General features: G+C 42.2%; 1 protein-coding gene across 1 annotated transcript in view; it reads right to left on the bottom strand.

The window, feature by feature from the left end:
* Positions 1 to 23991, bottom strand: part of ptprea (protein tyrosine phosphatase receptor type Ea) — a 48698-nt gene that overhangs the window by 24252 nt on the left and 455 nt on the right. The window contains exon 2 of the mRNA XM_079181978.1: positions 490 to 770. The gene's annotated coding sequence lies outside the window, so the exon portion shown is untranslated. The remainder of the gene's footprint in view (positions 1 to 489; positions 771 to 23991) is intronic.

Raw genomic sequence — 23991 nt, 5'->3', positions numbered from 1 at the left:
AAATCTTTTATTAGCCACTGAGCGTGTGTTGTAACAACAGGTTGTGTATTTAACACAGTATGAATACAAACCATACCGTTTTGTATTCAAAACGGCTGCAGCATGCATGGTCTAAATAATGCTGGTTTTACTACTGTACACTACTGCGCAGTCCTCCGTTCTCACTACCGTTTCAAACTACTGTTAAACTTCCCATTTCTTGGTCCTTATTACCAGCAGACAGACACCAAGCTCTTCCCTTGAATCACCAGATTGAGGAAGTGACAGAATGGCCACAAAAATGACAGGAACTTGTGATAAAAAAAAGTCTAATGATATACAGAGCAAATAAACAGCCCTGTGCAAATTAAAGGTAGTTGTGTGTCCAAATGAAACCTGCAAAAAGCCCCCCAGAGACTAACCTCAAGTGTGAACTCATAAGAAGCTCATATCAGTAGCTAAATACATTCATGCAGTGTTATGTATGCAGGCCACAGTGTGCTAAATTACCTGGATGGGTGTTGATTCAATGTATGCTGATTCTCAGATCCATAGTTCGCGTGGCAGGTCACATGCTTCTGACAGAGTCCAGTAGTCACATTGTCGTCGTCGTCAGTGAGAGGTTGGACAGAAGCTGGAGGAGGGGAAGTGAGGTCTGCTCTCCAGCCCAGTGACTTTAGACAATCCTTGGATCCAGGCGGCGGTGAGTTGTCTCAGCGCTTCACCTCCAGGGGCTTACTGAGCAGCAGCCAGCCTGGCACTGCTGGCCTTAAAGGGACGCTGATCACCACCTTTATTTAAGCAGAGAGCAAGAAGGACAGAGAGCATGTTAGATAATTAACAACACAGCACGGCTGAAAAGAAGCTGGAGGTGATGTAGTTCCTGTTTTGAGCAGAAACGGCATGTCGCAAGATGAGTTAAGAGTAGAGAACCGCTTCCTCAAATGAGGAAGAGCTGAAGTAGTAAGGATAACCTAGAGCATTGTGAAACAGCAAAGATACCCTCTATAAATTACCCTTCAAATCTGCTGATCCATTAGGCTTTGGTGGAAATGCAGAAGAAAGTATGAACATTGCATCCTCATCAGCAGAGGAATAGTGAAGATGGCACAAAGTCTAAGAAGGTGCCCAAGGGTGATACGCAGATGGTCACAAAATATAACCATGGTGAAGAAATGACTCTTAAATTAGTCAGGAGAGTCAAATTAGTTCATTTTACAAAGCGCCTACAATGCAAATTAGTCTTCCAAATCCAGCAGACACCATCTCCTAGTGCACATCACGTTTTATCCAGGCCAACCTCATTCGAAAACAAAAAGGGTCCCCCGATTTGTAAATCTACTGACGGCAAAAATTTGCATATGCAGCCCAGATTTAGAGGAGAGTTTTACATAAAGCCTCTTTCTGTCTCATTTCAAACACATTTATTTTGATCCCAGAGAGAGAGATTATACGTGACTGGATGCTTTTTTTTGCTTTTTTTACTCTTTCAATCTATTTAATTAAAAAAAAAATACTAATTCATACTGTGCATAAACTATAGTAGAGATTGCAGGTTGGTGCCATCTAATATATAATCCCTGCTAATACCGACGGGAGGCCTGTAAGGAGGGTATGGAGGGAGAAGGGGGAGGGGGCGGGCGGGGGGGGGGGGGGGGGGACTAGGAGCATAATTTATCTACCTAGGAACGCTGAGCAGCCAAAGAATCCAGAGGCAGCATGTTCATGAGGAAACCTCGTAAGAACAGTTTTACCTTCAAATGAAAGGTGACGACTTAAATGGGTCGATTACTTATTCTTGAAAAATATAAAACCATTTCCCAAAACCACAAAAACTAAAAACTAAAAGCTCACTAGTTTTCTTTTCTCTGCTCTTGCAACTTTGACATTTTGGAGATACGAGCTTTTCACCAGCATGCTGAGTGGTTGCTATGGCGACTTTCTTGTCTAGCCGAGCAAAAGGGAGGTGTGGAGGAGGAGGAGGAGGGGGGGGGGGGGGGGGGGGGGGGGGGGGGGAGGTTCTCTCTCCCCGTTTCTCTCTTTTTCTAAGCTGTAACGACAAATGAATGGACACATCTACAGCCCTCCCCATGTACACCCCTTTTCCTTCTGGAGCTCGGTGAAAGCAGGCAGTCAACATTTGCTCTGTGACATCCTGGAAAATGAGTTGTCAGGCTCGAGGATTGCCATGACAGCCAAATAATGGCACGAGCGAAAGAGTTCTGTGCTCAGAAGTCCGAATAGCGTGGAGAAGAGAAAGAAAACAGATCATATCTGTAATCCTGCGTATAATTTAGTTTTCAATTTACGCCTCCCAGTTCCTGGAAAGCAGTGTTTCAAATCACATATCATCTCAGAAATCATGAATAAATAATACAAGGTCTGACAGTGTGGAATCAGATCAAGCAAACTGCTGAATAATAGAAGAACCTTCCTGTAATGCAATCGGATGCAGAGCGAGAGAGAAAAACACAGCAATACAAAAAAGCTGCCGAATGCAGGATACAAGTTTTATATTTGAAGTCTAACTGTTAGGTAAGTCCCTTCCTTTTGTGTGTGGAACAAGCTGCATGCAGTCTATCTAAGGGTCACCATTTGTGCCTTTTCTCAGCGTCTGGGCAGTGCTGCTGCAGAGACAGTCCTAAACAGCCAGCGGGTACTGGACCCTTAAAAAAGGTAGAAAAAGACAGCCGAGAGGCAGAAAAATGTAACAGCTGTAATATGTTTTTACCCGCCAACCGGGTTTCACCAGGTTGCGCCCTAAAGGTGAAATGATTCATTCAAACAACGCCCGCCTCAACACCGTTTTCTTACATACTTTTTTTTATAAACAATTGCATTTCCTTATCTTTTTCTGAGCTACAATAACACCATCGTGTTCATTTCAGAGTTTATGTGAGGGAAAGCAGGACCGCAGTCACTGACAATGTGGTGAACGTGGTGACTGTCTACAGCTACCAGTGTATCACTTCCTCATAGTCACACACTGAGCGATAAACACTATATAAATATGAGTGTTACTCAGATAAAAAGGTGCGTGCTACATTTGGCTTGTGAAATGTGAAATGGCAGTCGAACTCCGCGGAACTCATTTGTGGTTATCTCAAAGTTTGCGATAACCACAGAGGCAAGAGAGAGTTCCTAGTACTTCTTAAGATTAAGTCCATAACAGCTACTAATATTTGTAGTCAGAGCACTCGCCGTTTGTGGTTAACATGGACTGCAAAAACACTCTTGCATTCAAATTAGCATTAAGAACATGAGGTGAACATTAGCTTCACCTTCAAAGTGAACAAACCACGATGAGTTTTCACCGCAACAGAACACACAGATATGACAAATCATCTCTGGCACTGCACTGGCTCTCTGGCAGACCAGATGCTAGTTCCGTGTGTGTGTGTGTCTGTGTGTGTAGGAGCTGTGTATTTTCTGTATATCACCTCTCTCTGCTTCATCTGAGGATGTAATGGACTGTCCATCATGTGGACTTCTGCATGTGTAAGATTTACAGCACAGTTGTACCAAAACTTTCATGGAGCTGTTATTTCCCCCGACAAGACCATAAGCTCAATTAAAAATATGTAGAGCCGAGGTGATGAATACCAGCTCACGGACAGATGGACACCTCACACACCTTTATGCGTACACACAGAGAGACACACACACACACTTGGCTCTTTGACTCGTCCAGCTCTCTGGGGTTGTGGTCAATCAGATTAGAACATCACACTGAGACCTCTGAGTGCACCAACACAAATCCATTTATAGAGATAAGCTTTGAGGGCAACTGCTGCCAAACACACCAGAGAAAGTGAGAGAGAGAGAGATTTTACTTCACTCACTGAGGATTCATCTGAGTTGCTATCGGGCTCCAGCATCAGTCCAGCACAAGACTATGTTTACAGAAGTCCTCTCTGACCTGCCATTGTGCGTCACTTCCAAAATCACAAGGCCCCCATGGATCCCAAGATGAATCTCAAAAGGTCATGAAATGATTAACAGGATAGGAGAGCAGACAAAATATATTTCTCACAATCTTTGCTTTTTTTTTTGTATGAATTGCTCCATCATTTTACTTTCTCAGGCCTCTAACAATTCTTGAAATAAATCAATCTGAGGGGGGAGATTGAGAGTGCAATCTGTGTTGAGAAGCAGCACTTAAATACTGCTCTGTTTTAAGGTGTAGCAAGATGAAAAAGGTTGAGAACCACTAATATAGAAAGTCTTTCTCAGGCAATATAAAATATGAGAGCGTGACTATTTTCTGAATGCTGCGTGATGAAAAAAAAAAAAGCTACGCTATACAGTGATAAGGCTTTGTACATTTTTAATGATGAGGCTTTAATTACAATTGAGCAGCAGCCGCAGTCTAGCACTTGCTGTACCGAGTCAGGAGGAGAGAGATGTAAAAGTGACAGGAGTGGCGAGGCTCATTGTGATTTATGGTGTTTACAGGCAAACCTGAAAGGGACAAAATCAGCCTCAAGATGAAAACTGCAGCAGCAGGAAATTATAATAAATGGTACTGCAGGAGAGAAATGCTGCGCGTGGACTATGTGCCCCTATGATCAGATGTGAATAGAGCCGTATCCTCGATGAGCTGTCCACACATTGTGGGCTTAATGTTCCAGAGCGAGAGGACCGACGGCAACAAGGACCCTGATTTTGTTAGCCGAGGCTCCCTCGCCTGTCCGCCTCACCGTTGTGTATCTTGGCATCCAGGTTTGCTGAGCACCACTGAGTGGCCCTTCGCCAAAGCAAGCAGGATGTGAATGTGATAATATCATATAGCAGCTCTTATAAACTTGGCAATCACTGTTATAATCAAATATCTGGAAATTGCGTAAAAGGGCCCAGGCAGGACCGGATCATTTATTGACAGACTGTGTATGGGACATCAATAGTGTCATTCATTCAGTGGGTAGCTAAATGAAAACCCTGATTCACTACTAACCTGTGGCTCTCTCAGATCAAGAAACACATCAGCATGCTAGCATTGTCATTATGAGCATGTTGGCATGCTGACATTAGGATGAAGTTGTTAAATTGTATCCATTTAGCAGCTGGGTACTTAGCTCGCTTGCTTAGCACCACGCTTCAATGCTACACTGGTTACAGAAAATGAGGCAAACAAAGTTGTCACTCATGTGGCGTTGTGACAAGAGTGCGTGTATGAAGCACTAAGCTGTTACTCATTTAGCCGCTGACTATGTAACTAGCTAGCTTGCTGATTTCCCCCATGCCTTCATGCTACACTGGTTAGAGAAATTGAGCGCACATAGGAGAGGTTTTCTGCCAAAACTCTCCTCAGGTTTAGGCAACAAACCTACTTGTTTAGGTTTAGGAAAATATTATGGTTTGGGTTAAAACAAAACCTTTAAGGCAGAAAACCCTCAATGTAAACCGTCTACCGTGCGAAATGAGCCGAACGAGTACTGGCCAATCAAAGCACGCTAGGACATTACTAAGCACAAAAATAACACGTGTGAGAGTCCACCAGGTTTTCATTATACTCCATTCTGCTACGTGACTGTTTTGGTTTAACAACAATAAAAAAGTTCAAGTTCTAAATCACTAGACCCAGACATGCCTTAAAAAAAAAATCCTCAGTTAATATTAATTTATGTAAAAACAGAAATTATTCAGCCTTCCATCCCAAAATCCGATATGCATCCCCTCAGCGGTGGTGTCTCTCTTTCCTTCTTCCACTCACATCCTCTCCCAGATTCTATTCTCCCAGGCACCCGGGAGCAGCTCAGACAGAATGGGGTTAGGATTAAACAAGTCCCCAACCCAAGATTCCCTGCAACACTTAAACTCCATGAACCCGACGTTGTGAATATTCATTACAGAGAAACGGTGGTATTACACGACAGAGGGGGGGACAAACCCATCTCCAAAAAAAGGCAGCTACAACCCTTCTCTAACACACACACACACACACACACACACACACTCTGACATTAACGGACATGCAAGAAACATGTACACCCACACAAAGGAGGGAAAAAAATGCCTTGTGGATTTCTCGAGCTTTGTGTGCGTATATCTGGCTGCAGCCCAAGGCTACATTTCTTGTCTGTCTGCACAACCTTGTCTGGGAACAGAGATGTTTCACACGTTGGTGAGAGAGCCAATAACGCCTCCACTTCTTTCACAGAGATCTGCCAAAAAGTAAAAAAATGGAATGAGAAATCAAAACACAAATCTAACTGTGAATTAACATGAAACAATGCTCTTTTTCAGGAATTTGTTTTATTTATCTGCTTGAGATCATTACGACAGAAAGGTCAGGCTGTCTATTGGATGATTTATACACATATATATATAAAAAGAAATGGATACGAATTGTTTTAAGCTTGGCTATGGGAGATACTTTCTTGCTGTAGGTAACCCCAACCCCAATGGGCCTCCCATCTGTAAATCTAACATCTTTGGCTACTGGTCAGAGGAACTCTTTCTCTCTGCTTCACATCTTTGTGATTGTACGAAGCTGAGTCAGAAGACTCTCTCTCCACAAGCAGGAAGAGACACAGTTTAGATCATATCCTGTGTGCGTACTGTGGTATACAGCCAAACACTGCGAGTATAAAATTAGCTGGACTGTGAGAACTAGAAAGAGAGAGGGCAGAGATGGAGCGCAAAGGGACTGACTCAACTCACATAAAAAAAGAAAGACTATAGAGGCTACAGGAGAGGGAAAGAGTTTGAGGCAAACTTGGAACAGCTTTGCATGAGTCTTCTTTCTGTCCAGTGTGACAACACCGATGTCACCGTTTGCTCAACGTCGGCTCAGTTGTGTGGCATATTAAGCCAGATTAGAGAGGAAACGGAACATTAAAACTGGACATTTGTGAGCTATGACCTAGAACATTTATTGTGGGTGTGTCTTACACTCATGAGCCAACTATTAGTTGGCTAAAATGACTCATTCTGTAATAAATATTGAAAAATACCAGACCACAGCTGACAAATGGCTTAGTGGTAAAAAAATTAATCAGAAGCTATTACACTGAAGCAAAACGTTAGATGGATGAAATATGGAGAGACAATGTTTCTTAGTTCCTTAGGGGGGCAAAAGATGTAAAACCTGGTCTATCGCAGGCACCAGCATTAGCATATTTGCATTAATCTCAATTTACAGCTGAGGCTGTCCAGAATCTAGCAGTAGGTCTAAGGAAATCATAAGTGATTATTGAGATATTTCACTGAGGACCAAAGTGTTGTTCAGACAAACAGACGGATCATCTGACACTGCAATCATTTGAGCTACACCCTGCAAGAGAGAAAACATATTCTAATAACTTCTATGTACAAAATAACCCCAAATATGGTTGTGTATTGAAAGAAACCTGAATGTGTGTGAATGTTTTATTCATCACCCCGCAAACTTGTTGAAGGACATACCTGGGTATGAGTGTTTACATGCTGTTAATTGACTGCTGATTAGTTTGGGAACGAGTACATCGCTGATAAAACATTATCATCTCAAATGTTTCATGTTTTGCTAGTGTTACAACTTTTAAACTTATATCTACGTTTATATTTCTGGCCACTTGGGGGCAGCAGAAACAAGCTGAAAACGCAACATTGACATATTATCACCTTTTAAATTATTACAGTCGGTGATAAAAAAAAAGAGCGAGTCGAGTGTAAATGCATCAAAAGACAGTAAAACTGCTATAATTTCAATTTACTTAAAGTTGACATATCACAAACGTCAAGTGAACTGTGTTCTCACTACTACAGCTGGACATCCCCATACTGTCCTGAAGAAAGTATGCCTGCAACAGGAAGTAGGAGCTCATAGGAAGAACGCCCTGTAAACTTAAATCAACAGGATACGGATCATTTACATGGCAACATCCACTGCACTCAGGAGCAGCAACCAAACACAGCTGAAATAAGGTTCTCAAAACTCTTTTGTATCTTTTTCTTCAAAGGCATCACTTCAGCTGATCTATAGGCAGGGCTGTGCGCTCGAGTAAATACAGTAATCTAGTCATCAGACAGAGGGGAACTTGCAACCCCCCCCCCACACACACACCAGACCCTCCTTCCAGGAAGTAGTCATGTAAATACTCTGTAAATGCTGTGCTGACATGTAACGTGAAACATGCTGAAGGCCACTGGCTGCAGCCTGGAGGGCAAAAGGATCGTATTTGCAGCGCTGATGGCAGATTCGTATCGAATTTCGATATTTCTAAAAAAAAAAACGTTACAATGGAATTACATCTCTTGCCGCAGACATGCTGTGCATTTCATTAACAGGCCCGAGAGAATTGAGACCGAATCTTCAGAGCATAGTGTTACTGCGTGCTACACTTCAAACAATACGAAAAACAGGATTTCTTCTTGGATCACAAATGATCCAGGGACTCAGATTACAGATGCAAATACCCAGGTGTGTTACTTTTATCTATTTCCTAGCAGTTACAGTGACCAAGAAGGAAATCACAATTTGGTGAGCTGCAGGAGAAGCCCTGCTCTATCTATTACAGGTAACAGGAAATTGGCCATTCAGCATATTATCTACAGTCGCCGCTCCAGTCAGCCCAACAGTCTGATGGATGGCAAGTCCCACTCAAGCTGTGACACCATTGATTTTCTTCGCATACAACCCCAAGACTGCTGATTCGAGATAATGTTACATTTTTAAAAGGCTTCGCTGTGATACTGTGGTGATAAATTCAGCCCATGAAACTGATAAATGAGTTCAGGAAACATTGACGGGTGAGATTTACTTCCAGGTCATTGATTTATATGTCTGGATGATGCACAATATTTATAATGTATCGTTAAATGTGTGCCTCTGTTTCTGGTGCAGTATCAGGCTTTTAGAGACTAATAGATTATTGAGAGGGCTGCAAAGCTTCAATCATCATGTAAGACTGGTTTTCCTGTGAGGGAAATGAAATGCTGTCCTCTGTTGTAATAAACATACCCAGAACTGTCAAATACTGTACATCCAGTGAACCACAGTGTCCTTTAATGACATTTCACAATATTTACCACATCACACTTCATCACGATGATATAAACTGGGGTCTTAGTGATTTTGTTGTTAGCCTCCATTGATCCGAAACATCAATGCCCGTCTTACCCTTGTCTGTAAATCAGACTAGAGTTACAGTAAATATCACTGTGCTCAGCTCAAGTGATATTCTGTAACCCTTTATCTTTTAAATATCCACATTACTGTGGGCCAAGCTCTCACCAAATCAGCTCGAGACACATCTTTTTCTCTCTGTTTAGCAGTCAATCCACAATAAGTAGCAACTTGTTATAGCCAAACACAAGCCTTTCAAAAAACTTTAGTTGATTTTATTTTTAAAGCTCTGACAAGTCTGAAAAAGCCAGCCTGGGGCTTTAGTGCTGATGGGGAAACAAGATCGGGGGCTGTGTGGCAGTATACTGTGATAGAAGGGCAAATTGTACACACATAAACATAGACAAGTTTAACAAGGTTACAACAAAACGTTACAAAGTTCCCAGAGCTGGTTTCAGAGGGAGCTACATGCTGTACCTTTGAAGCATAGTAATGCCTTTAAGGAGACAGATTTCTGTCACTTGTTTTTTAAATGTCAATATAGCCGATCACACAGCACAGATGCTGTCACTAACCAGTGTCGGTGCTGTCAGATGACTCAGTGGACCCCGATTAACTGGTAGCATGGTGTTAGCTTGAATTCTTGAGGAAAATGTTTCTTGCATACCTCCACTGTGAACTTACAATCCAAAAAAGGGAGTAAGTCCTTGATGAGATGAAGTAAATGGAGAGCAAAACTATATCAAAACATAAATTTACAAACTCTCACAGTTTGTAAATGGATGGCTTGCCCATGCACACTGAAACGCCATAAAAGTCCATGCTTGAGAGGGTAGTTGAGGAGCTGCTTTAATTAGTCGGATTTTGGCAAATTCATGGTTGCACAAAGTGAGCAATTGATGCACAAATGGTCATTTTGAGGTTGAAGTATACCTTAAACACATTGGCTGCAAAAAAAAAAATTGTTGGTATTTGTTGAGTAAAAGAGGAGATGGTAATTTCCTGTCCTGTCGTTTTCATGGTTAAGTGTAGAAGGAGATCTTAATCTTAATGAAATTAACTTGAAAACACAATTGACGAAAGCGTTTTTTTTACAGCTGACTTAGCGAGAACACAGTCTCAGTGCTCGCTCTGGTCCAGCTAGTATCCGCCTCGGCCATCGCCAAAGGGATGAAAGGTTGGGGGCTTGTCAGAGAGTCATGCTACCCGTCATGGGGATTACTGGTGTGGATCATTCGAAAGAGCTGTAAACAAAAGGCCAACATGCACAGCTCTGAGGAGTGGAGATAAGAAGGTGTAGGAGGAGGGGTTCGGGTGGAGGGGGGGGGTTTACTGATCATTGTGCCAAGCTAGCAGCTGTGTGATGGATTTCACACACACACATCTACTCGTCTACCACTGCATCACTTTGTGTCGAACAAAGAGCAAATCAGCCCCTTCTGAGTGCGCGCAGTAGAGGTTCACCATTTTGCCATTCAAGTCATTGCCCTCGCTGCATGTCGCGCATGGGTGAGCAAACACGCCCCCATGGTCCTATGGCGCGCTGAGCACAGGCATGCAATTATTGTGTTCGTCAGCCACACTGATCTCAGAAGGAAAACAAATGCACAAAAAACTATTTGCAGTCAGGAATGCTGGTTGCATTCAAAATGAATCCGTGGATATATCTGACAAGTCCAGCAACATGACAGAGCTGCATTGTCTGTTCTGGTATCAGACAAGTGCAGCATCATGGCGTACACAGCAGACAAAATCTGAACAAGATATTGCATCCCTCATGACATAAGCCGTGAGCAGCCCCCTTCAGTTTTATAATCAGTGACATTACACAAGCAACTAACAACAGAGATGCCATGTCAGCCTCTCCACAGGGTCAAAAATGTGCGGATTAGACTGTCATTAATACTGAATCTGGATTATGGCAATCCTGAGGCAGCTCTACAGCTACAGATTACTTCTATCCTAGCACTGCAGCAATGAAAGACAATGGCACTTTTTGTTCCCCCAGAACTGACAGTACCGCACAGTAACAAAGGAGGACTCATTTCTAATAGGGTCAGGAGTGATTAGACAAGCGGCAGGCCGACCGGCCCATATAGAGGCCAAAGATCCCCCAGAATCCCCCGGAATCAGACTGGATTTGTCAGATTACAACTAACAATTTAAATTAGCCCATTAGTTAAGTTAGATGTCGTAAAACTGGGTAAAATGGATACATTTAGCTTCTATGTTGCAAAGATGTTTCATTACAACATGGCCTCGTAGAAAAAGAACAGACTCAGCATTAACAGAATATATCTTTTTGCAGGATAAGTCAGAGTTACGAGCAGCACTGTGATAAACAAATGTCCGTCTAGACATCTTAACATCTTGTGATGGCATCTTATCCATTACAGATGATGTGAGCGCCGTTGTAATTTTGATGCATAATTTATTAGTACATTTTATATTGAGTCTTTAGACCTTCAAATCATACCATGTAAAGAAGACTAGAGTTTTATTGGTTTCAGTGTCATTTATAACATCCCGATTTATTACGCTCCAACTTCAAGCTAAAGCTCAGAAATATGCTAAATGGCATGATTGACTCCTGCTGTCACAGCTAATTTTAAGTAAATCCAATACAGTGATTTATAAAAAATTGCAGTATTACATTATTATGAAACAAACAGTACCAATGTTCCTTTCTTGTGGCTTCAAAGAGAAATCTGAGCAGTAGGGAGGAGTACTATTTCAGGCATTAACAGTCATTTCATGACATTAAAGAAAAAGATATTCTAATATCTAGGGTTTCCTTAGCATTCCTTTATTCACAATACAACGTGTCATTGATATTTCAAAGGAAGAAACTCAAAGGAAAGACACAAAGTAGAGAGAGGGGATCAGTGGGAGTTACCGTAAACAAGAAGTGAAGACAGGAACATCTGAAGACTGAGGGGGTGGCGGGGAGGAGAGGGGAGGAGAGGAGAGGAGAGGAGACAAGAGGAGAGCAATACACATCAGCTAGTGTGACCTGTCCTTGCCCCACAAAAACAAATGTCATCAGAGTAGCTGCCAATCAGCTGACGTGCCTCAGAGAGAGGCTGTTGGAATTCACTCCAGCTCTTTTTTTGACATTCTCGTCCAACATAACCATTTCAAACCCTTTCATTCACTGAAATGTCCCCGTGGATTAACAAAATCTCATATTTTAATAAAGAATAAACATTCTTCATTGTAACCTTCAGTGATGACTGATGCCAATGGTTTTAGCGAGTAAACAAGCCTGTTATACTTCATGTAAAAAAAAAATTATGATTCTAGACACCTCAGTAGTAATTCAATACCAGACATATTAGAGGGAATCAGTTTAGAGGGGAAAATGTAAAAGCAATTACAGTGGTGAATGCGGCTGGCTCTACTGAACTTAATTAGACGCATCTTGGTGACGAGGCATAAACCATTACAAACTGCAGTGCTACAGGCGCTGCCATTGACTGCCATTTCAAAGTCAACCATCTCATCACGCCCTTATTGAGTTGAATCCCTGCTTCTCATTAGAGCAAACAACATCATTAATCAATGGACTGTATTTGCTCACAATATTTTATACAGTATTAACCAAACCTGGTGTTACCTCTAAAGGTCAAGAGTTTAGCATTAGTAGGAAGTACTAAAGTTAGCCTCCTTAACTAGACAGCAAATCTGCAAGCAAGGGCTCATTTCAGCCTGAAATGAGAGTTTTGAATTCTATTTGTTTTTGAAAACAGGAGAGGTTCTTCTTCTCAGGGCATCACACACTGGAGCTAGTGACAGAAAATCATTTAAAATCTGGTGCTCATCCAAAGGTCAAAAGCAGAGTGTACACCTGCTAATCAACCAAACTACTGTTCCAAAATCACAATTTGAACACCTTATTTAATTAGCTGTATCTATGAAGCAAAGTAGGCAGATTTGAATGATAAACATATTGATGGGGAGCTTCAGTGATACTGTGCCAATCCCATGGCACTGAAATAGGCTGTTAAAGATGCCTTTCTCTGATTCATCATTACAATATCAAAAGTCCTGCACTACAAATAAAATACAACATTATAGATTCTCTGATTTATAACATCTGAGTTCAGTCTGAAAAACACAGCGGTGGACGTCAGCTGTTTCAATGCAAAGCACTTCTCTTTTTACTGATTTCTAACTGAAAATAGTCAAATCAACAGGTTTTGCGCCAGACCTGGACGGTGAGCGAGTAGCATTCTCTAATGACGGCCAGTGTGTTTGTTGACACTTGAGTGACACTTGAGTGTTGCTTTCAAAATAACATGCATGATAAAAGATTCAAAAGTCTAGAAATTAATGAAATTATCTCAGCTGTATACAACAGTCCTTTAACTGAGCCTTATGACGTTAAGTTGAAGGTTTAAGTTGAACCTCGCTACAGGACACAGCAACCAGGTTCAGACTAAACCACAGGTCAAGTTTAAACCGCAGCTTCTGATGAAGGAACAGTGGGGTTAATCATGTGACTTTGACCTTGACAACAAAAGGTTTAAACCCACCTAAACCTTAACCCACGGCCAAGCTAGTGACAGAGACCCCCAAGTTGATAAAAAATTATACAAAATAGGAAATAGCCAAAAATCCTCACATTGGAGAAGCTAGAAGCATAATAAATGACTTAAACAATTTATTGGCTATTTTCCTTCAATTAACTAATTATTTCAGCAATGCAATATTCTGTGTTATGATTTTATTTAAGGGTCAATTTTGCACATATAAACATACATCATTCCCCCCAAAAAATACACCCAAACAGATTGGTTCATAATCCAAATACTGGCACACCCATGACATGTCTGGCAACCACTGTGTGCTTTCAGAAAAGAGGTCCCAGAAGCAAACCGTGCCACCATCACCCCAGCAGGATCTGAAGGAAACCTAATTAAATGCATGCAAATGAAAGATGTGTTAAAAATTCCTCTTCATCATGGAGGGGGATGCATTTTGGCACCAGCAACCACAGCTCCCTGTGTTTCATCTTCCCCAGTTGTGCTTGTAGTAAAAATCACACCCACCCCCAATTTTCTCCCCCTCTTTCCCTTCACTTCCCCTCCACAGCTCACACCCAGCCCCCACTGCTTACGTATTTTGACAATAACCAATTACAGTCACAGGAATGCAGGGTGAAACGTGTGCCCTGGAGCATGTAGGTTTTATATCAGACTCCACACTGATATGATAGTAACAACATGGGTGGGGACGCTATAAAAACAACCCTCTGCCTCACCGTCTCATATTTTTGGAGCTTGTGGAAAATGACAGCCATAGTGGCGGCTGGTAGTATCGAGCTACCGCCGGCAGACTAATGAAAACAATCACGCAGAGCCGCGGGAGTTCTGGCTGTTTTCAGGACAAAAGTGCACAGCATTGAAGGACCGACTGCTCGCTGGTGCAGTCACACATGAGAAGCAATTTGCAGCTCGAGCTGAAAATAATGAAAATGGACTCAAACTAGTCTGCACTAATTAGTTTTTACCAGGAGACTGAAGGCATGTCTCTGGCTAACTAAGCGGCTAACTAGTCCCCTGCTGGGGCCCAGCTGCTGGATGTGATAGTACAGTAATGAATTGAAAGCAGAGCCTTTTACTCATTTCCTGTTGTAGTTCAGGTAAGTCGGACAGGCATCGCAGAAGGCTCAGAGCTGTGTCCATGTGTCGGATATGGTTTAAAATACTGCACAACAGACTCAACATTTCTCTCAAATCAAATAAAACACAGCAACTACACACTGCAATACAAAACAGGTCCCTGTTTGGGGACTAGATCCCAGCATGCTGGGCTCCCAACAAAGCCGACAGTCCTGCTGCCTGCCTTCACATTCAACACAAGCTCATCCGAGGCAGTCATAAAAGACTGCAAATGAGGGAGTGCCTTCAGAGAGCGAGGCTTTTTCCCTCTCCAGGGAGGACAGATCTGACGATCAAATCCTTTCCTGTCTCCATGTTGAGCCCCTCTCCGCAGCAAACAGAGGGTCTCTCATGTGTCGCACTCCGCTGCCCGCCAGTTTTGATAAAAGGCCGAAATATGTACAGCCAAGTAGGATTGCACTTGCAAAAGGTAAACAAGGAAATGTGGAACCAATCACAGACAAACTCCATATGTAGAATCCCCGCCACACACTTTGGGAAACCTCATTCTGTGCAGCAATGCCAGTCAACTGATACAGTAGTATAAGCAGGTAATGGTGAATACATTATAATAAATGCACTTTGAACACGTTCCTTACACCACAAAGACAGCAGAGCAGGAAGCGGTGTGTTTTATAAATAAATTAAAAAAACACAGATACACCAATGAGGTGTGGTTGCTTTCTAAAGCGCCCGTGTAATTGCTAGTATATAGGACAACACATTAGTCATTGTGCAAAGACACAGCACATGGAGGAAGCCCACAGGGGACGCAGACTCACAGTTTTAAAAAATACATATCCCGTAATGTACATTTGTTTTCTGTTTAAGCTCCAGATGTGGAGAGAGCGAAAGCGGGGAGGAAGAGGGTTCGAAGAATTCGTAGTTCACTAGCCGTAAAATAGACGTTTGTGTGAAGAGCCGCCCACTGACTAGCGTGGGCCTACAAAGAGAAGCACTGTGTGATATTCAGCCCTGGGACAAATCATTTTTTTTGATTACCGTGACCTCTAACCTCATTTGCCTCCATGTCTTGGTTCTCTAGGAGCAGCAGAGAAAACACTCCGGGTTTGTCGATGGCTGCCTGTGATCCCTGCTCCGTCTTAGCCAAAACACAACTGTCTCACAAGGTGCCATGAAACAGGGAGGCCCAGAGGATGAGTGGGCGGATATAGGAGGAACTAGGCTGCTAGCAGACATTGCTCAATTATCAGCACCATGTGTAGCTAGCACTATATCTCCAACACTTGTGGTGCATTAATGAAAGAGCATATTAACAGCTCCGGAGTAAATCAGAACCATTTCATTTACATCAAAGTCTGAGGATTTGGAATCGAAATGCCTAAAAACATTAAGCAAAACGACAGCAGATGACAACTAGCCATTGAGCTTACTTGGGTATTAATACTACTATCGATGTGAGCTTTAGTGTGATACACTATAACCCAAAACACTTCACATCAACAGCTCATAAAACTCCATAAGCCTCATTGTTTCATTGTTTAGCGATTTCTAACGTGAAAAACCTGGATCTGTTAATGGAGATTGGTTTCAACTTCAGCTGAGTACTCTCTCTGTTGATAAGTCAATCGATGGCAACTATTTTAATAATATTAATAATTTGAGTCATTTATTTCCTGAACAAAAATGGCAAACGTGCATGATTTAGCTTCTCCATCCCTGTAAACTGAATATCTTTTACTTTTGAACTGTTGATCAGAATAAAAAAAGGTATCTGAAGACAACTCCTTACGCTCTGAGGAACCGGTCATTTTCAGTTCATGTCCAGCTTTTTATAAACAAAGCAACTAATCCAATAATTGACGAAACATTTCCCCAAAAATGTTTTTCGATTTCTGACTTCCCCCAAAACCTAATGTGCCAAAGGAGCCAAAGGTTGCTGTGTTTACTGCTGCACGAAAACACTGATGACCATGATGTTACGGACCACCATCATTTACAGTAAGCAATATCTCGCTTACCTTCAAGTAAAAAACATTCAAGAATTGTTTTTTGAGGACAATGCATATGAGCTGATGATTATGGACCCTCTAAGAAACACGAGAATTATAAAACTACACACAAATTTCACTTTTTAACACTCAATTAACACTTTTTTGGGGGGATAATGAAAGCTGAAAACAAGCCCTACATATATGGTATTGTCATCCAATTACTATTCCTCACTTCGGTAAAAACACCAAACAGCTCCTCGTGGTTGAATCTGTGCTGGCATCAAAGCAGACGCTAATCATGATAAACACATATCCCATCCCAAGTGAATGGTGTGGATCTGGCATCGTCTCTGGCTGAGCACAGAAAAAGGCTTTGGCAGGGTTCGGATGAGTGTGATTGTCAACAGCGTGCTTTCCCAGTGGGAAAACATACTGCATGACCAAATGCTGCAGCGATTAGCAGCATACAGCATCGCTTAGTTTTGTAAACAAAGAAAGGAAGCATATATGTGGAGTGGACTTTTTTTCCATACGCAACACCATGCTGCACAGTGAAAATGTGTCACAGCACTAATAGATTACGTCTACAGAGCTGACGGTCAGCGTGACAAAGTCAAAGTGTGGCATTTGTTTTCTTACATGGATGAGTCAATTCAATCTCCCCAAGAGGACCAGGCTTATTATCTACTCAAAATGATTAGTGCTAACTATGGGCGATCTATTTTCTGATGGAATACATCTTACGTGATGACACTATAAACAAGGCAGAAGCGGCCATGTAATTTGTTTGGAGAGCGTAACGACGTTAATCAACTGCGAAGCACTTTTCAGTTATGAGATATGAGGATTTTATTGGAGAGTTGACATCTGGAGCATCTTTGATCAGTATTATAAAAATGTAACTCACTTCTAATCAAACAGTGTCATTACAGCAGTCTTCATGCGTAAAGATGTGGCATTGTCAACATTAGAATTGGGTAACTGACAACAAACCAACATCCCTAGAGCTAATGTGGCTAATAAAAACTAATATTGGGGCTAATATTTTCATCAGATTTCTCTCTCTCATATCAAAACCAGACTTGGCTCGGATCTGCTGGGCTCTACTATTTTTCTTCATCGTATTAATTCTTTTTAATCAGCTGCCTGTCAGAAATCTGAGGAAGCTAAATACTACTGTGTAATAGTTGACATGGCTTGCATCACTGTGGGCTTGCAGTCATGTCCTTCCGTCTCTTGGTGTTCCTGTTTTGTTTTATCTTAAACCATATCATCTCTCTTTCACCACACAAAGGCAGAAACCATCACGTAACAGCAGCTGAAGTTACATCCTTAAACACTGACAGGAATTCAATAAGATGAGGCATGTTCAAGGTCCACGCCCTCATTTGGTCCCTCCTTGGTCATTTATATCACCCAGGACAGCTCTGATAATTATCTTATATATTAACGCTTTCTCTGGTGCTCGCCTGAGCCGTACATGCCCATCAGCATGCAGGGCATGTCAGCTAACCCCCAACTCACTGCCGCATCTAACTACACTCATCTAAGACTCATTCATCACAGTCAACAGAAGGCCTCAACACTACGGAGCGCCACCAAAGAGTCAGACGTTAAAAGGTGCTATAAGACATTTAATAGATCTTAACTCGCTCGCCACGCACATCCTTTTCAGCGCAACACAAAAAGTGATAACTCAAACATTAAATTATTGCTTGTCCCCGTCACTGCAGGTCTTTGCGATGCGATCAGCACACTTTTAATTATTACAAGCCTCGGGAATACTGATGTTAAAAAGGGACCTCGGAGCAGATAAGACTTTGAATGAATAAAAATAGGAGCAGAACTGACTCCTCTTCTCTGTGCGGTGTGTTAAAACTGTTGCTCTGGAATCTATTTGACACAACGATCACATAAAATAAGCCGTCGTTTTGAATAAGCCTATTGTGCTTGTGTGTTTATTGGAGTTACTCCAGTGCCTTCAAGCTGCGTCATGTTACCGAAAGCACAATGAAAATATTGAAGGGCTGACATGATGATCACACACACACAACTCCCTGTGTAGCAGCCTTGAAAGAATGAATAGGAAATGGCCTGCTTTAGTAAGCATCCATTATTCATTAGGCACTGTACTCCTCCATGTCAACAAACTCTCTAGTGATACAGCCAAACCATTATTTCCTCTTTACTTCACTCTGTCTCATAGTCACACCCTCTTTTTTTTTAATCTCATGTATGATCGGCTGCCAGTTCCTTAAGAGCCTGTAAACTCTAAAACATCCCCCAAAATATGTTATAATCCAACTGTACTTGATTGAGAAAAGAACGTGACCCAACACTGACGTTTCAGCAACAACACAAGCCAAAGCTGCAGCTGCTCGTCCATTTCATGGAGGTGCAAGAGAAAAATGATTGCATGTGCTGATACGTTGCACAAAAAAACCCCTGACATTACATGCAGAGGCTGATAACATAAGTCACAAGACTGGGTGGGGCCTTGATGCATCCCCAGCTGAGCTTCATAGTTTATAGTGCTTCAGAAATGAGGGGAGATAATCCCTCTTTATTCACCATCGCCATGTGAGACACAGCCAAACGCCTGCTGCTTCTGGAAACAATTGAAAGACACTTTAGTGTGTTTGCGTCTGAGCAACAACATTGAAGTTCTGGAATGTTTGAGGGGGACATTTTAGAGGGACATTAACAGCAAAATAAACAAAAAGACTATTAAGAAACATCACCGATTCCATGCATGCACACATGTGCAACAGGAAGCTTCACACTATTTGCATCATCTTTTGACCCCAGAGACACTATCATAAACATCAAGCTCTCTATGAATGTGTGGGTGGGACTTCTTATGTGCATATAAGATGACTGCGTCTCAAATTCAGCATCAAACAAACTGCCTTCAAGGAAAATCCACAATAGCTGAATATTCTGTTCTTCCTGGCTGTCAAAGCGATAACAAGAGTGTTTCTCAGCCTGTGGGACGCCCTTTGTTTTCCACAGAAAACCTAATATTTGTTTTTCCTCATTCAGAAAAAATAAAGTGGACTGAAATATGTTTTGAGCGAGAGCTGGAGATGTTTGCTTTCAATTCAGTTGAAATCAGGCCACATAGCGCAGGGAGTTAATCTCTTCTGGGCTCCACCCTGCTTTCCCTGAGCAGGTCACCAAATTAGGTTGCCATATTGTGGCCTTTTTTTTTTAAAAAGAAAGTCGGAGCTCAATTGAATAAGAGTTATCAAGTTAAAATCACATCTGTCAATGTGCTGCCCCCACCAGCAGCTGATGTTAAGGGATTATGTGACTGTGTGATTACAACAAATAACTTTTGGCAGGCTGCCATTTCTACAAGCTAACTTTACTGATCTTAAATGTTTTCAACAATGTTTTTCTTCTTCTTTGGAGACTCCTAAAACAACTGCAAGGTCACCAGCGCAATCTCCCAAAGCGCGTCTTTTAAGAGCTTTGTGGCGTACTTCATAATTCGCTCATGTAGCAACTGACAGAAATACAATAGAGAAACTATGTGTTGCCTGGAGGCGAGAATACACCCACATTACTACTGGGCAGCTGTGGTGGAGTGACATCATGCAGTACTTCCCTGGGCCATATTCTCTTATTCAAACCAGAAGGGCTTGACCTAGTGGTTCTCAACCTGGGGTTCAGGATCCCCTGAGAGGTCCTACAATAAATCTGAGGGTTTACGAGATGCTTAAGACATATTTCTGTTGCCCTTAGTTGTGTTTAATTGTCCTGACTTTCCTCTGGTTCTGCATTTGCTAAATACTGGACACTTTACCCTCTTTAGGCCTCTGGTGAAACAGGTGGAGATGGAAATCCAGGGCCACGCTGAGGCCATAACATGGTCACAAGCATTTCCTTTCCTCGTCATCCCCTGGATTTAATGTTACCACAGTGTCTAACAATGAGTACAACGGAAAATACTCCATTTCCACTTCAAATATTGCAGTCAAATGTGTTGTTTTGTCAGAGCAAATCCTCACATTAGACCTGGAGTCATCAAATGTTTGGCCTTTTATTTTGAAAAGTGATTTTAATCAATCATCAAAATAGTTTAAGATTACAGTTCTTTTAATCGACTAATCAATTAATCGACTAATTGTTGCAGCTCTAGTTGACTCCTCGTCAATACAGAAAGGTTTTGAATGGTTTGTTGCACTATTTCTGGGATGACAGATGGGTTTAATTTAGCATTTCCTCAAAAGATGATCTCTCTTTTGGGTCTCATGTGCTCAGCCTCACTGTTATCTCAGAGCAACTTACAATGCCTCCTTTGAGCAGATGGTGGGTGAGTTCTGATTCATTGGAAAAGGGAGAAACCTTGATCTCAGTCCAGCTGTTTCAGCGCTGCAGCGGCCCAGCCGAGTTTTAAACGCAGCCGATGGCAAACAAAAGCAAATACGCACAGCTTGAGTTTGTACATGTAGCGGTGTCTCACTCTGCCTTCCCCAGCAGCCAGCAACAGCAGCGCCGGCCACAGATCCGATATGTGTGGGCTGCAGGTAGCTGTTTGAACATCCATAGAAAGACAAAGCGTTTTTAATAGGGCCTCCTCCGACGGAGACACACCTTCTTAGTGTCAGTGAGGTCCCAGCTCTCCGTGAGGCTGCGGGGCTTTCCGGATCCTATCCTCCAAACAGGAAGCAATACCCCGCACACATGCTCCGTTTCTGCTTTCCTTGGTTTTGCAGTCACTGTTGCTATTCTGGCACCGTTTCCAATCATAGTTCGTTGTTTCTGGTAAACTACAACGTCGCATCCAATACAAGCCCCCCAACATCCCCTCCCATTAATCATTACTTTGCTTTGCCTGGTTAAGTGTGGGTTGAATTCTCCTCACTCTGCATATGTTTTATCATTACTAAATTATTTAAGCATGATGCCAAATCCGAAGGATGACTGCAGGGTTTGCATTCTGTAGAACTAGCCACAAGCACAAACAAGCCTACGATTGCAACATGCTGCAGCTTAATGTGCTTTAACAAGCTTCTACCAAGACAGGCAGAAAAATAAAAGGTTGGATGCAGATGCTGTTTGTATTACAAGTACGATCGTATGACTACTACTTAATGCATAAATCATGAGCGCCTCTGCGAGGCCTGCTGAAACCGTTTCTGCCGGCAAATATCTGACACGTTCTGGGTCAGACCGGGCTCATCCCTAATTGTCGTGACTTTATACCAATTAGTTCCTTCTCTGCCTATTTGAGGAGGAAAGTGCACCTTCAAGCAGAGTGTAGTTAATGTGGCACATCACAGCGTGTAGTCTTGCAGCTTAAAGTTAGAATCGGAGTGTTTCCAAGACTTAAAGAGAGGTGGCGCGTAGATAGAGGGTGGGCGAGCTGCGGGATTTACTCCGGGCTGGCAATTTGAGGTTTATACCCAGCAAGCTGTTAGAAAAACCAGGTATACGCGCAACTCGCTCCTCTCCACCTCGCTGTGGATTTCATTAATCACCACATCTGTTCGTTTCGCACAGTGCACCCACGTTCAAATAACATGGACTTCACACGCATTACAAAATGCCTTCTTACAGCTCTATATATAGCTGAAAAATAGAGAACATCTTGGCGTGGAGTGTTAAACAGCAAATAAATGCAGGTTGAAAATAGCTACTGCAATTACAGTCCTGTTGAGTTTTCGCACCATTTCATTTAGAGACCTAGACACAAAACCTACCTCGTCCCAGGGAAATACATCACTGCACATGATACACATTTGATATTCTGACTCCTGAGAGCCCACAAAGAGAGTAGAATTTAACTGGAGTCAAATATGAATTGTAACGAGATGAAAGCCGAATCAATCTGCCGACAGCACTCAGCAGTTTAATGTTATTCCTTCCTGCGTCCTTACACAGTCTCATTTGTCTCGGTGTGACTATTTGTTTATTTCAATGCATCCTCATTAGCTTCTGCCACAACAATTACCATTCTTCCCAAGGCCTATACTGTATAATTGAAATGGTATGCACACTGACATCTCACAGGCAGACCGACCGTTTATGCATCTCCCTAAAGACAGTTAAAATCAAGGTGAATGGCATGAATACGAAGCTAAATCACTAGTTTAAAGCAGCCAGGTGTGTTATGACGCACCTCTCTTGACAACATAAACATTCTCAATGGGTTTATGTTCATCAATACAGTAGCTGACATGAAGTAAACTTGGACCAAAGCTGTTGCCCTAGCAACAGAGGCAGTGAAAAGGTCTGTAGGTGATTGTCAGCTAAAGTCTGGCGGCTGGTTCCGCTGAATAAAACCTCTGTGTGTTTTAAGAGGTCGGCCTGTGCTCACTTGGGCATGTTCGACATGTTCAGTTTGAGTTTTTGATGACATAGAAGTTAGGTGTCTCTGAGAATGTTACATTATTAATGGAAAGCAGCAAAAAACTAGAAGTCACAGAAACCTGTGACGCAGTTCATCGAGTGGTACCACATGGACGGTGAGGGGCTGATCTCGCAACCCCTTGTTTTGAGACAACAAGGGGTTGATAAGACATTTCTTATCGTCACAAGGGACAAAAGTTAAACTTCCCACGTTCAAATTTGCCATCTTTTTCTCTTCTGTTGATATCAGAGGCGGCCGTGCTCGGTCTGCAGTACCTGCCTCTGTCAGATAGACTACAAGATTTATTACAAGTAATTTAGCAGCGTCCCTCTGACATTGTTGAACTCAGCTTATTATCCAGCCGTGCTGTCAAGCACAGCTTTTAACCCACACAATCTGTCCATACAGGTCCTATAAGCACCAAATGCTAAAAACATGATAAAAGTATGCAAAAACATTTTCACTAAGAGTTTGTTTTGTGTTTCATTATGATGAAAATCTTTTCAGGAATATGAATTTGGTCAAAGTCCGAAAGTTCTCTTGTTATTGGTCAGTGGAGCACAATCTTAATGGTGTCTTGGTTCATTTAACTTTTCATTTCCATGGTCTGATAAGACAAATGTCAGACTCGGCTCATCTCCCCTTCTCTTTAACCGGCACCCTGTTACAATCTGCTCCAAGGATGCTGATGTGTAGCTGACCGTGACCTCTGACCTCCCCAGGGGAGAGACCTTCCCCGTGGAGATTAATATCCTGCGTGTCCAATGACTGTTGAATCACAAACCACTTCAAAAATTAAAATCTGTGCAGCCACATTTAGCCTAAAAAAAGTCAACATCTAAACACATAACTCCAAATCCTTGTAGAGTCCTCCTACAGTAACAAGTCTTAGCAGATCCATCCATGGCATATGCAGTACCAATAGCCTCTGATCACAGACATGTTGAAACTGGCTCAACTGCAGCCCACATAGACCCACAAGATTCC

This window comes from Pholis gunnellus, assembly GCF_910591455.1.
Source record: "Pholis gunnellus genome assembly, chromosome: 21".
In the NCBI taxonomy this organism is placed as follows: domain Eukaryota; kingdom Metazoa; phylum Chordata; class Actinopteri; order Perciformes; family Pholidae; genus Pholis; species Pholis gunnellus.
The sequence above is the reverse complement of the archived record's forward strand: the minus strand, read 5'-3'. Positions and strand labels throughout refer to the sequence as shown.